The sequence below is a fragment of the Dryobates pubescens genome, chromosome 2, assembly GCF_014839835.1.
Source record: "Dryobates pubescens isolate bDryPub1 chromosome 2, bDryPub1.pri, whole genome shotgun sequence".
NCBI lineage: Eukaryota > Metazoa > Chordata > Aves > Piciformes > Picidae > Dryobates > Dryobates pubescens.
The window spans coordinates 46,623,146-46,633,872 of record NC_071613.1 but is presented as its reverse complement, the minus strand read 5'-3'; positions in this window follow the sequence as shown (position 1 = coordinate 46,633,872).

Sequence of the window (10,727 nt, the reverse complement as noted above, 5' to 3'; positions counted from 1 at the left end):
CGCCTCTCACAGAAAAGCTCAAATGTTGGTGCAATAGCCTTGGCTTCCTCTCCAGGTTTCTGCCACCCCAAATCGTTTTAAGCAACACATTACTCTGCCGTTTTGTACATCTGGCAGCATTTGCTGATAGGAAGTCCTCTCCTGTGTTTTCAAGATTGCACGAAGGAGGATTCCCAGGAAGATTAATTGGAGAGAGAAAATCATTCCTTTACATTTCAAGGAACGTTTGCAGAAGACTAATGGTCATTTATGGAAATATGGCCTCTTTATACCCATTAATGTCTTCTGGTGCTCTCTATGGGTCACACAATTAACCACCCATTTATGTTTCTTTGAAGCTGTCATCCCAAGTCCTCTCAAATGTCATCATCAGTTGAAAATCTTCTGTTTTGCAGTGGCCAGATCAAAAGCCTACTCAGGTCTGCGGGACTGAGCTGCCTAAGGGACAGGGTCCTTGCTCTATATATTTCTCCTCAAAACTGCCTTTTTTTCCACAGAGGTTCTCAACTGCCCTGTGCCAAATTCCACCTCGTCAACCTTATCCAAATGCATTTGTAAATCCAATTACAAACTACAGAGTTACAAGCCTTTATTTTCTCATCTTATTCCCATGCTTTTGTGACTTTGTCTCACTCTCCCACTGTGATTGGAAAGGGCTTTGCTGTGCCTAGCACAATATTGTTCTGATCCATAGATAGAGCTCCAGAGTATTCTAGTATCTGTTGCTGTTATCATCATTGTCACCATGATTCATAATTATAAAAGTTGTTTCCCATGGAGCCTGACGTTGGATCTCTGTCCAGTAACATGACAAACATGTGCCCAGGTACCAGGTCAAATCACAGACACCACCAGGGACACTGAGGCATGAGCAAAGACTGGCACTGTGGACACTCAGGGAAAATGACATTTCCATCGCATTCTCCAGGGTTCCCTGCTGTCTGCCCTTTTCTCCTTGCCGCTGCAGGACTTTGTGTCATCACCCTGAGGGCACTAATAGGCCTTAATGGCTGAGGGATTAGTCTAACGCAGTATTCAGCCTGTTTGGTTTTTTTTTACTTTAGTCAATGAAAGGGGACTGCCCTGGCAACAGCCTCTTTCCAGGACATTTGTGTACACTCTTTCTTGCAATTGGCATCTAACCAGCTCTTGGTTTAACTTCCTACCAATTCCATCTCGCTGCTCTCTGTTTATTCATGTAACTTGTACAAAATAACAACACTAGAGTTTGTTGTGGTTTTTTGCACCTGCTATTGAAAGAGACATACCCAAGCACAGAAGAAAATTGAGAAAGAGATGAGGACCACAGTGACAAAACAGAGAGGAGTGTTATATCAAAACACAGTAAGCTAAAGAGACTAACCACTAATCTGTCCATTTCCAATTCCCTGAAATTTTCCTCATTTTGATGGTATTTGATCACAAGCTGAGAAGAGATGGGCCCTCCAGCTGTGAGTAGACAGCCTCATACTGAAATGGGAAAGAGAAGTATAACCTACTTGCCTGAACACAGGGAAAAGAAATAGAGAAAGAAAAATTCAGGAATGAGCTACTGGCATTTTGTTCTATCTTTCTACATAGCAAAACCATCAAGACTTGGATTTAATGAGTGTGTGTGCATTATATGGCTCATGAGACATTATACAAGTCAGTTTCAACATCTGTAAGTACACAAGTCCACTAAAATACACTTACTGAAGTCATACATAAAGTTGAGGAGAAGATAGTATCATCCAATCTTTTCATCATTTAACACTCCTTCAGGATGATTTACAGCACTTTAGCAGAAAATGCAAAAGCCATTCCACAAACTTTCACTCAGATTTTTACCTTAGTTTTCCCACAGGAAACCCTGTGCTTTCCTCTGTGGTCACTCAACAGACTGAATCAGGACCACAGCACCTTGCAGACAGTCCCCCATCAAACCTATTTCTCTCCACAACCTCTCCCACAGTTAATACCTGCATTTCTATTCCCTGGTGTCCTCTGGTGCCATATCCATCTCCCCTCATATTTCCTTGCAGAGACTGAGGCCATTCTTACAACCTCTAGCCAAGGGAACATGAGCCTGCAATTTTCCACAAGCCCCCCACTTCCAATGCCCACATAAATCCTAACTACTTATTTTCCTGTTTACTGCTGAGAGCCCCTTTCATCAATGGGTTTGCAGGAATACAACTGCTAAGAATTTTAGTTAATTGGTACTAATTACAGTAAACAGTAATTAGGGGCACATTCACAAGGGGGGAGGTAGGGCTTAAGGAAGAGAAATGTAATTCAAAATGCTCTGAACTCTGTACACACACTTAGCTGAGCAGGGTTAATAAGAGCATCAGTCTGGTTCCCAAGCACATGAGAGGTAAATAGAAGCCATTTTTCATGTTTTATTCTGCAGAGTACAGTTTTACCATGGCCCATTTTACAAGTGAGGTAAATGAGTCATAGAAAAAGCAAGTAGCTTGACCAAGGCTTTGCAGTAAGACATTGGCAACATAGAGCACTGGAGTAACTAATTTCCAATCCGCTTGATCCTCATGAGAACACAATCTTGCATTATTTTTATTATTGTTATTGCTATGTAATAGCTGGGCTCATCTCCAGCACCAGAAATTTTAGGCTAAGCTGTGGCACAGCTGCACAACTGAATTGGAATTAACCAATCCCTAATCTCTGATTAGGGGAAAGCAGCAAGAAGAAAATATCGGAGAGAAAGGAAACCTAGGTCAGAAATAAAAATATTATTTGTGAGGCCAACACCCTGCATCAATTTACAACTGATAAGATTCAGTAAGCAGCAGTGGGGAAAAAAATATTAGAAAGTCTATTAGGAGACGCTTAGGGGAATATTGTGTTCCAACCTTTGAAATCCAAGCTGTGCTGTAAGATTGTAACTATCTTTTTGCTCCAGAACAACAACAACAACATATATAACGAATTGAAAGGCATGACTATTAACCAAGGATAAAGGTTGAGTCATAAGCAAATGTCATGTTATAGATTTACCTACCAACAAGAAGCTAGCAGGGTTCAGGTCAGAGGTTAATGAAAGACATCCAAAGGTCACCCAGTGATTATGTGAGAGCATGAGTTTAATAGGGCACGGGGACGACAGACACTGACAGAAGATTTATACCAGAGGTGATGACACCGCTACGAATACTGCTGATAAAAAGAGCCCCAATATTGGACTGAACAGAATGATGAATGGTGCACACGTCTACTCACACTTCTCATTATAAGCTCCTTCACTCATGGTGGCACTTAGTGGCGTTTATTTACTGTGGTTTGATGGTACTGAGAAGAAGCACAGTATATCTAATACTTTAAATGTAGACTTGCCATATAAAAATGAAACAAGAGATAAGATTAGACCATTGAATAATTGCCCAGCTTTCCTGCGGAGATTATGTTCACTAGTGCTAACATTATTTTTTTCCCTAATGTTCTAGTGTGTGAACAGCTCAAGTGAATTAATTTTCTAAGGCAGAAGGTCAAAGGAAAATAACTGATAAGCGTTGTGCCTGCTATAGAATATCACTTTACAATATTCTCGCTTCCTCATTTGTCAGCGAGAGAATAAGAGATAATATAATAAAGGTATATAAACAGATTTTTCATCACACCATATTTAGTTTTAGTTATCACAAGTGCTATTTTTTCTTGTGGCTATTGCTAGGAAGAGGATCAGTGAAGTTGGCCAACAATGACAAATAAATAAAGAAAAGAAGAAGAAGAAACCCTAGGACCAAAACCAAGGAAAACTGAGACCTGATGAATAACATGCACTGCACCAAGAAACTCCTTTTCAGATTCATGTATTTATCAAACCACTGGAGTGGGAATTTATGAATAAGTCTTATCATCTTGCAGGCAGCCAGCACAATAAAAATTAGAACTACAGAAAATTGTGGGTATTACAAAAGGTTATTTCTATCAATTCATATGTATCCATAGATGAGAATGTCATAAAGAAAGTTCTGTATAGCTTTCCACTTGCACCTTTACCCAGAAGTGGTGCAGTACTGCATGATGTCATATTTAACATTTAGTTGAACATGAAGCAACATAAATAAATCCCTACTCAACCAAGAGGTGTTGTAAATAGTGCAAGTAATTTTAAGAGGTGGAGAGATGGAACATTCCAAGCATCCATGATCATCACTCTCCAGGATAGTTCATTTAGTTACCTCATGTGTACTGCCATTATTATTACTTCCAAATACAATACATCTCTATTTTATGTGGTATCCTTCTTGTAATACCTGAATGTCTCCCATGTAATAGAAAAGAGAGGCTGCCACAGAAATACAATGCTGTTACTATTTTTGTCATTATTGTTTATTATGGTCCATATTGCAAGCACCTGTTTCACAGAGGTCATTTGGATAAGCAAAGGCTTATTACAGCAGATATTCACAGGCTGGTCCTGGAAATGTTTCAGTGGCTTCTAGATGTCACAATTATGCTATGTCTTGTGCTCAAATGCAATGAAAAGACACTGTCTCTCCCAAAAAGATTGCTGTCTCGTGGATCTTATTTCCATGAAGTAAAGCCTTGGGTCTGCATGGCTGCACACAAGGTAGGACATCCTCAGAGTGTGAGGGATAGGTTCACTACAGTACTGTGTGTTTCTGTAATAATGTTGTATTAGGTCTTCCATCTTAAACAATGCACACATGAAAACCCTTCTATCCAGCTGCTTGTGACCAAGTTTTCAAAAATCAGTTTCTTGAAAGAAGGTCAGTGCATCCAAGCCACTGCCTCTAGCCACTCTCTAATTAATGAACAAAATGTAAGCATTCAGAAAAGAGGGCAGTGTCTCCAATACCTTTGGAATATTCTTTCCCCATAAAAGAAATATGTAATAAGCAAGAAAAAAAAACAACAAACCTACCTGCATTTCTGAAGGACATATTTCCTGGGTTACCTTGAAAATTATATATTGACACCTAATATCTGCAGGGTATCTGAAGGTCCAGTTGATCCCTCAGAATAAGGAACCTCGGATGGACTCCAGAAAAAACAGATGTTATGCCAAGCAGAAATTGATGAAGTGTCGTATCTAGTTAATAGAGAGAATAATTGTGGTCACTTACACTTCTGCTTTATGAAGAGAACTGGGAAAAAAAAAAGTAAGTAAATGTAAATGGCACCTCATCCCTGTGCAGCACATGAGACCTATGCACTGTGCAAGCCAAATGGGAACATAAGTGGTGCTGGCTCTGTACCAGGCTTCTGCAACATGCTAAACTCCACCCTGAATGGAAGATATATCTTTTATTACCATACCAGATATCCCATGAACTCATACGCTAATATGAGTCACAGACTAGCCCTTTTGAGCATTGATTCTTAGTCATCCTTTCCCTCAATGCCCAGAGCAGATGGACATATATATATATATATATATATATATATACACACTTCTGTTTAAAGGATCTCACTCCGTTTTCCAGCGTTTTTTGAGTACTGCAGAATAGTTGACCAAAAAAATACATTCTACCAACGTTTCTCAGTAGCAGGGTACTAAAAGATCTTTGAGATCTTTGTACCCACTTTCTTCTTTGGAAAACATAACTTAATTATTTTTATCTGACAAGGTTTTATACTGTGCTAATGCCTGCATATTAATAGAAATATATCAATGATGCCATGCCTCCATTAAAATACAGTGGTGGAGGGTATGCTCAGATACAGGAAAACTGATGAAAAGGCAGGAGGCAGAATGGTTTTTCCTTACAGCTCTGTAGTCATCAGTGACATGCTGTCATTCAGCATGTTTTATTGTCCACTTGAATCAAATGAATAGAACGGTCTAATGGAAGCCACAGTGTTTCTGGAGAGACAGTGTATTTGTTACTGAGGCAGACAATAAAATGTTAGTAAAACATCTGAAGCGTCTCTACACCAAATGAGGATGAGATTTCTTATTTATGAATAGGAAAAATAAAACTTGAATGACACTCCTTATTTATTATGCAGCAAAAGGGAAAGTCAGGGCAACTGAAATTCTACTTGCAGAGCGAATAGAAAATGTATCGCTTTTCTAGCGCGGCCACAAGAGACTAAGTTTCATCTGAAGATATAAGATGTAAGATCATTGCTGGTTATGAAGGCAAGATCACTGTTTCTGAAGCAGCAGAAACTCACTGATGACAAAACATTACTCATTTTGGCCCGTGTTCTGGTTACAAGCACATCAAACTACTTCTAAAGTCTGTAATAATATATAGCTAAAGCTTCATAACTAGAATAAAATATGATCTTTATTCTGCTGCACTGCAAATGCTGGAAAATACTGAGCTCAGAGTCCCGAAATTGTATAAGCAGATTGCTCTCAAAAAGACTGGTGCGTGAAATTCACATTTTTTTTAATACAATAATATATTTGGCAGCTGGCACAGGTCTTTGAATTTCTTTGGAATGGAAGATTTTCTTGCAACTCTCAGGAAGCACATTTGAGAAAATGACAGTGAACTGCTGAGAAGTTACACCAGTATCACAGTATCACAGTATCACCAAGGTTGGAAGAGACCTCAAAGACCATTGAGTCCAACCTGTCACCACAGACCTCATGACTAGACCATGGCTTCAAGTGCCACATCCAATCCCCTCTTGAAGACCTCCAGGGATGGTGACTCCACCACCTCCCTGGGCAGCATGTTCCAATGATGAATGACTCTCTCCGTGAAGAACTTTCTCCTCACCTCGAGCCTAAACCTCCCCTGGCACAGCTTGAGACTGTGTCCCCTTGTTCTGGTGCTGGTTGCTAGAGAGAAGAGTCCAACCCCTTCCTGGCTACAACCACCTTTCAGGTAGTTGTAGAGAGTAATGAGGTCACCCCTGATCCTTCTCTTCTCCAGGCTAAACAATCCCAGCTCTCTCAGCCTCTCCTCATAGGGCTTGTGCTCAAGGCCTCTCACCAGCCTCGTTGCCCTTCTCTGGACATGTTCAAGAGTCTCAATGTCCTTCTTAAATGGAAGGGTCCAGAACTGGACACAGTACTCTAGGTGTGGCCTAACCAGTGCTGAGTACAGGGGCACAATGACCTCCCTGCTCCTGCTGGCCACACTGTTCTTGATGCAGGCCAGTATGCCATTGGCATTCTTGGCCACCTGGGCACACTGCTGGCTCATGTTTAGGCAGCTGTCAGTCAGCACCCCCAGGTCCCTCTCTGTTTGGCAGCTCTCCAGCCACTCCAACCCCAGCCTGTAGCTCTGCATGGGGTTGCCATCGCCAAAGATGCCCTTTTGCAAACTAATTGCATTATATGAAGTCCAGCACCTATCCTGGAGATCCAAACTGAGAACAAACTAATTATCAAAGAATCTAATCTGCTGGATTAGGTCCAATCTCCATAAAAACTGATTGCACATGCATGTATATATATGTGTATCTCTGTGGACAATATTTTTACTTTAACACTCTCTATGAATTCAATTAATTTAGTTCTTGAAAAACCTTTCTTCTGAGAAAAGCTGGAGAAGAAAGTATTGTGACAAGAGCCATAAATCCACAGCAGAAGGTCTGCTGGGTAAGTAGCACAGGGCACAAGCTGTAATATTTTTCTGTATTTAAAGCATTTGTGTTCACTTTGGGTATGTGTGCTTATCTTTATGCAAGTCCTGGCCTGCTCAGAGTACTTCAACTTCTGGGTAATGGAAATACCATCAGAAGCCTGAATCTCATCATCCTTTTTCATAAATGAATCACTGAAGCAAAAAGATGAAAAAAACACCACCACCAAAAAAAAAAATCAACAAACCACAAAAACCCACTAGGAACAATCCAAACACAATACTGAAATTTTATTTGTCTCTCTGCAAAGTGAAGGCTAAATTCTTCACTGGGATAATTTTCCAGTGCCAGCAGAAATTCAGGTCAAAACTGCGTAGCCTAGGAGCAAAAGGATAAGACAAAGTTCAGGAGCCAGTCTAATCTGGATGTGCTTTGGTTCAACTTATTTGTAATAATTCTACTAAAAGAGATAAGAATTTTTAAAAAATTAAATATATAAATCTTCTTCAGTAAGCCTTCTTAAACCTTCCTCTTTAAACCTTAAAAAATATGCAAAAGATAAGGTAACAAATTCAGAGATCCATTTGCTGTCACATTGACGTTTAAGCTTAGACGGTTCATACCCCGCGTTCAGGTTGTGACATCAAACGTTACACAACACGGCTAAACCCCTGCTTTCATGAGACAAGGACAAGTTGAAGCAGTAGCCCAGAAATCCAAAACAGCCTCAGCAGTCTTTTCTGACATCAACTGGTGGGCCACTATTAAAAAAAGAGAAAAAAGAGAGGCAATTCTCCATACTTTCATGTAGACTATAGCCAGAGCACTAAAATATTAAGGAAGGAGGAAAAGTATTTCCATCTTTTAGGTCTGAAAACTCTACAATTCAAATTCTATTTACATTATTCCATATTATGCTCTTCTGTCTTCTTTCCTTCTCCAGCATATGTCTCTCCAGGGTTGTCTCTGTGATTCTGCAACTCAAAAAATGTGTTAATGCTAAGAGAGACAATTATGAATCCTTCTTGCCTTTTCATAGCTTCAGGGAAAGTTACATGGAGTTGGTTGCTAGCTATCATCCCATTTATCCCTAAATTCCTTGCACAAGCAGGTTGCCCAACACTAGACTCCACTTTTCTCTTGCCAAGCTTGCTGAAGCTCTATGTCATGTGCTAGGAGGGTTCCCAGGAGAGCACAGGTTTTCTCTCTGCAGATGCCAGGATTGCACCTGCCTCTTACTCTAAGACTTGGCAGTGAAGGCAGTGGGTGAGCCACCTACTCGATGCTCAGCACTTGCTGGAGATTATGGCATGGAGCTGCCAGTGCAGGAATTTCTGGCTTCTCTGATGTAAATAACCAGGAGGGGCCAAAAAGGGTGTGCTATGAATGCTATGTGCTATGTAAGAGAGAAGTAGCAATATGTTTATTGATACAAACCAGCAATTACAGAGTTTGCAATAAACTTTGACAGTGGCTTAACAAGATTTGATGGCAAAAGGTACACTTGATTAGAGGGCTGGGTAGAGACTCTCCTGTTGTTCCACAAGGTTGATAAAGGATTCCCTTGATTTCTAAACTCCCTTCTCATGAGTCTAGGTGTGACCAGATCTAATCATAGATTTGAAAGAGCAGCATGCTGTTAATCACTTACTGAAAATCTGTTGCAACAAGGAATCTTTCAGCCTAGGGGAGTAACCTTGAGAGGTGTCTCTTCTCAGAAGGACAGCCTGCCATGCAGCTCATTGCTGCACAGGAGAGCTCAATCAGCCCTGGGCTGTCCACTGTTTATGGAGCAAGACAACTCACTTATAGACATAGTTGCAGAAGTTAGTTTCTTCCAAATTCGGTTTGAGTTGGACATTGGCCACCACTTTGGTTATGTGGGCACATTGCTCACAATAGCCCTAGAACAGACCAGGTTGGAAAAGACCTTCGAGATCATCAAGTCCAACCTATCACCCAATACCATCTAATCAACTAAACCGTGGTAGCAAGCACCCCATCCAGTCTCTTCCTAAACACCTCCAGTGATGGTGACTCCACCATCTCCCTGGGCAGCCCATACCAGTGGCCAATCACTTTTCCTGTGAAGAACTTCCTAACATCCAGCCTAAACCTCCCCTGGTGCAGCTTGCGACTGTGTCCTCTTGTTCTGGCACTGGGTGCCTGTTAGAAGAGACCAACCCCCACCTGGCTGCAACCTCCTTTCAGGTAGTTGTAGAGAGCAATAAGGTCTGCCCTGAGCCTCCTCTTCTCCAGGCTAAGCAACCCCAGCTCCCTCAGCCTCTCCTCACAGGGTTTGTGCTCCAAACCCCTCCCCAGCTTTGTGGCCCTTCTATGGACATGTTCCAGCAATTCAACATCTTTCCTAAGCTGAGTGGCCCAGAACTGGACACAGTACTCAAGGTGTGGCCTAACCAGTGCTGAGCACAGGGGCAGAATGACTTCCCTGCTCCTGCTGGCCACATTCTTCCTGATACAGGCCAGGATGCTACTGGCCTTCTTGGCCACCTGGGCACACTTACAGACGTGGTTTAGTTGTGGACTTGGTATTGTAAGGTCATTGATTGGACTCAAGGATCTTAAAGTTCTCATCCAACCCAAACAATTCTATGATTCTATGAATACAGAGTGAGACTCAAGAGCACTGTGTCACTGACCTGCCTTCTTTATCAGGCTCTGACAGCCCACTAATAACACCATCAGATAGCATGTTTTCTTTTTTGAAATTGTAGAGATTTGGAAACTAATTGCCTAATCAGGAGCAGTAATGCTATTCTAGATGCCCTAGAGTGTCCCTCCCCAGCTGCAGCTGTAGCCTCAGGAAGGTAAAGTCCTGCACATGGCTGTCACATCCCCAGCTCCACGCAGATGTCCTAGATGCCTTAAAGTGCTTCTAAGATTGGCCCTGAAAACTATGTTTAGGCACCTGACTCACTTACTGACTGTCAAAAGCAGCTAAGGCTGATGGAATATATTTAATTTAAACTGCTTTTAATGGGAAATTGTGTTTCTAAGTGAGCTCCTGGCTCCTTTATTTTTGCATTTTGCACCATGTGCTTTTCAGGGAAAGGTCAAATTTAAGAGGAAGTTGAATGCTGCAAAATGGAAACATTTGTTGGAAACAAGAACTTCTGGTATTTGAATTGTCACTGTAAATTTGCAGATTTACACTGGCTAAGAGAAATAGACATTTTTCAAACTGCTCT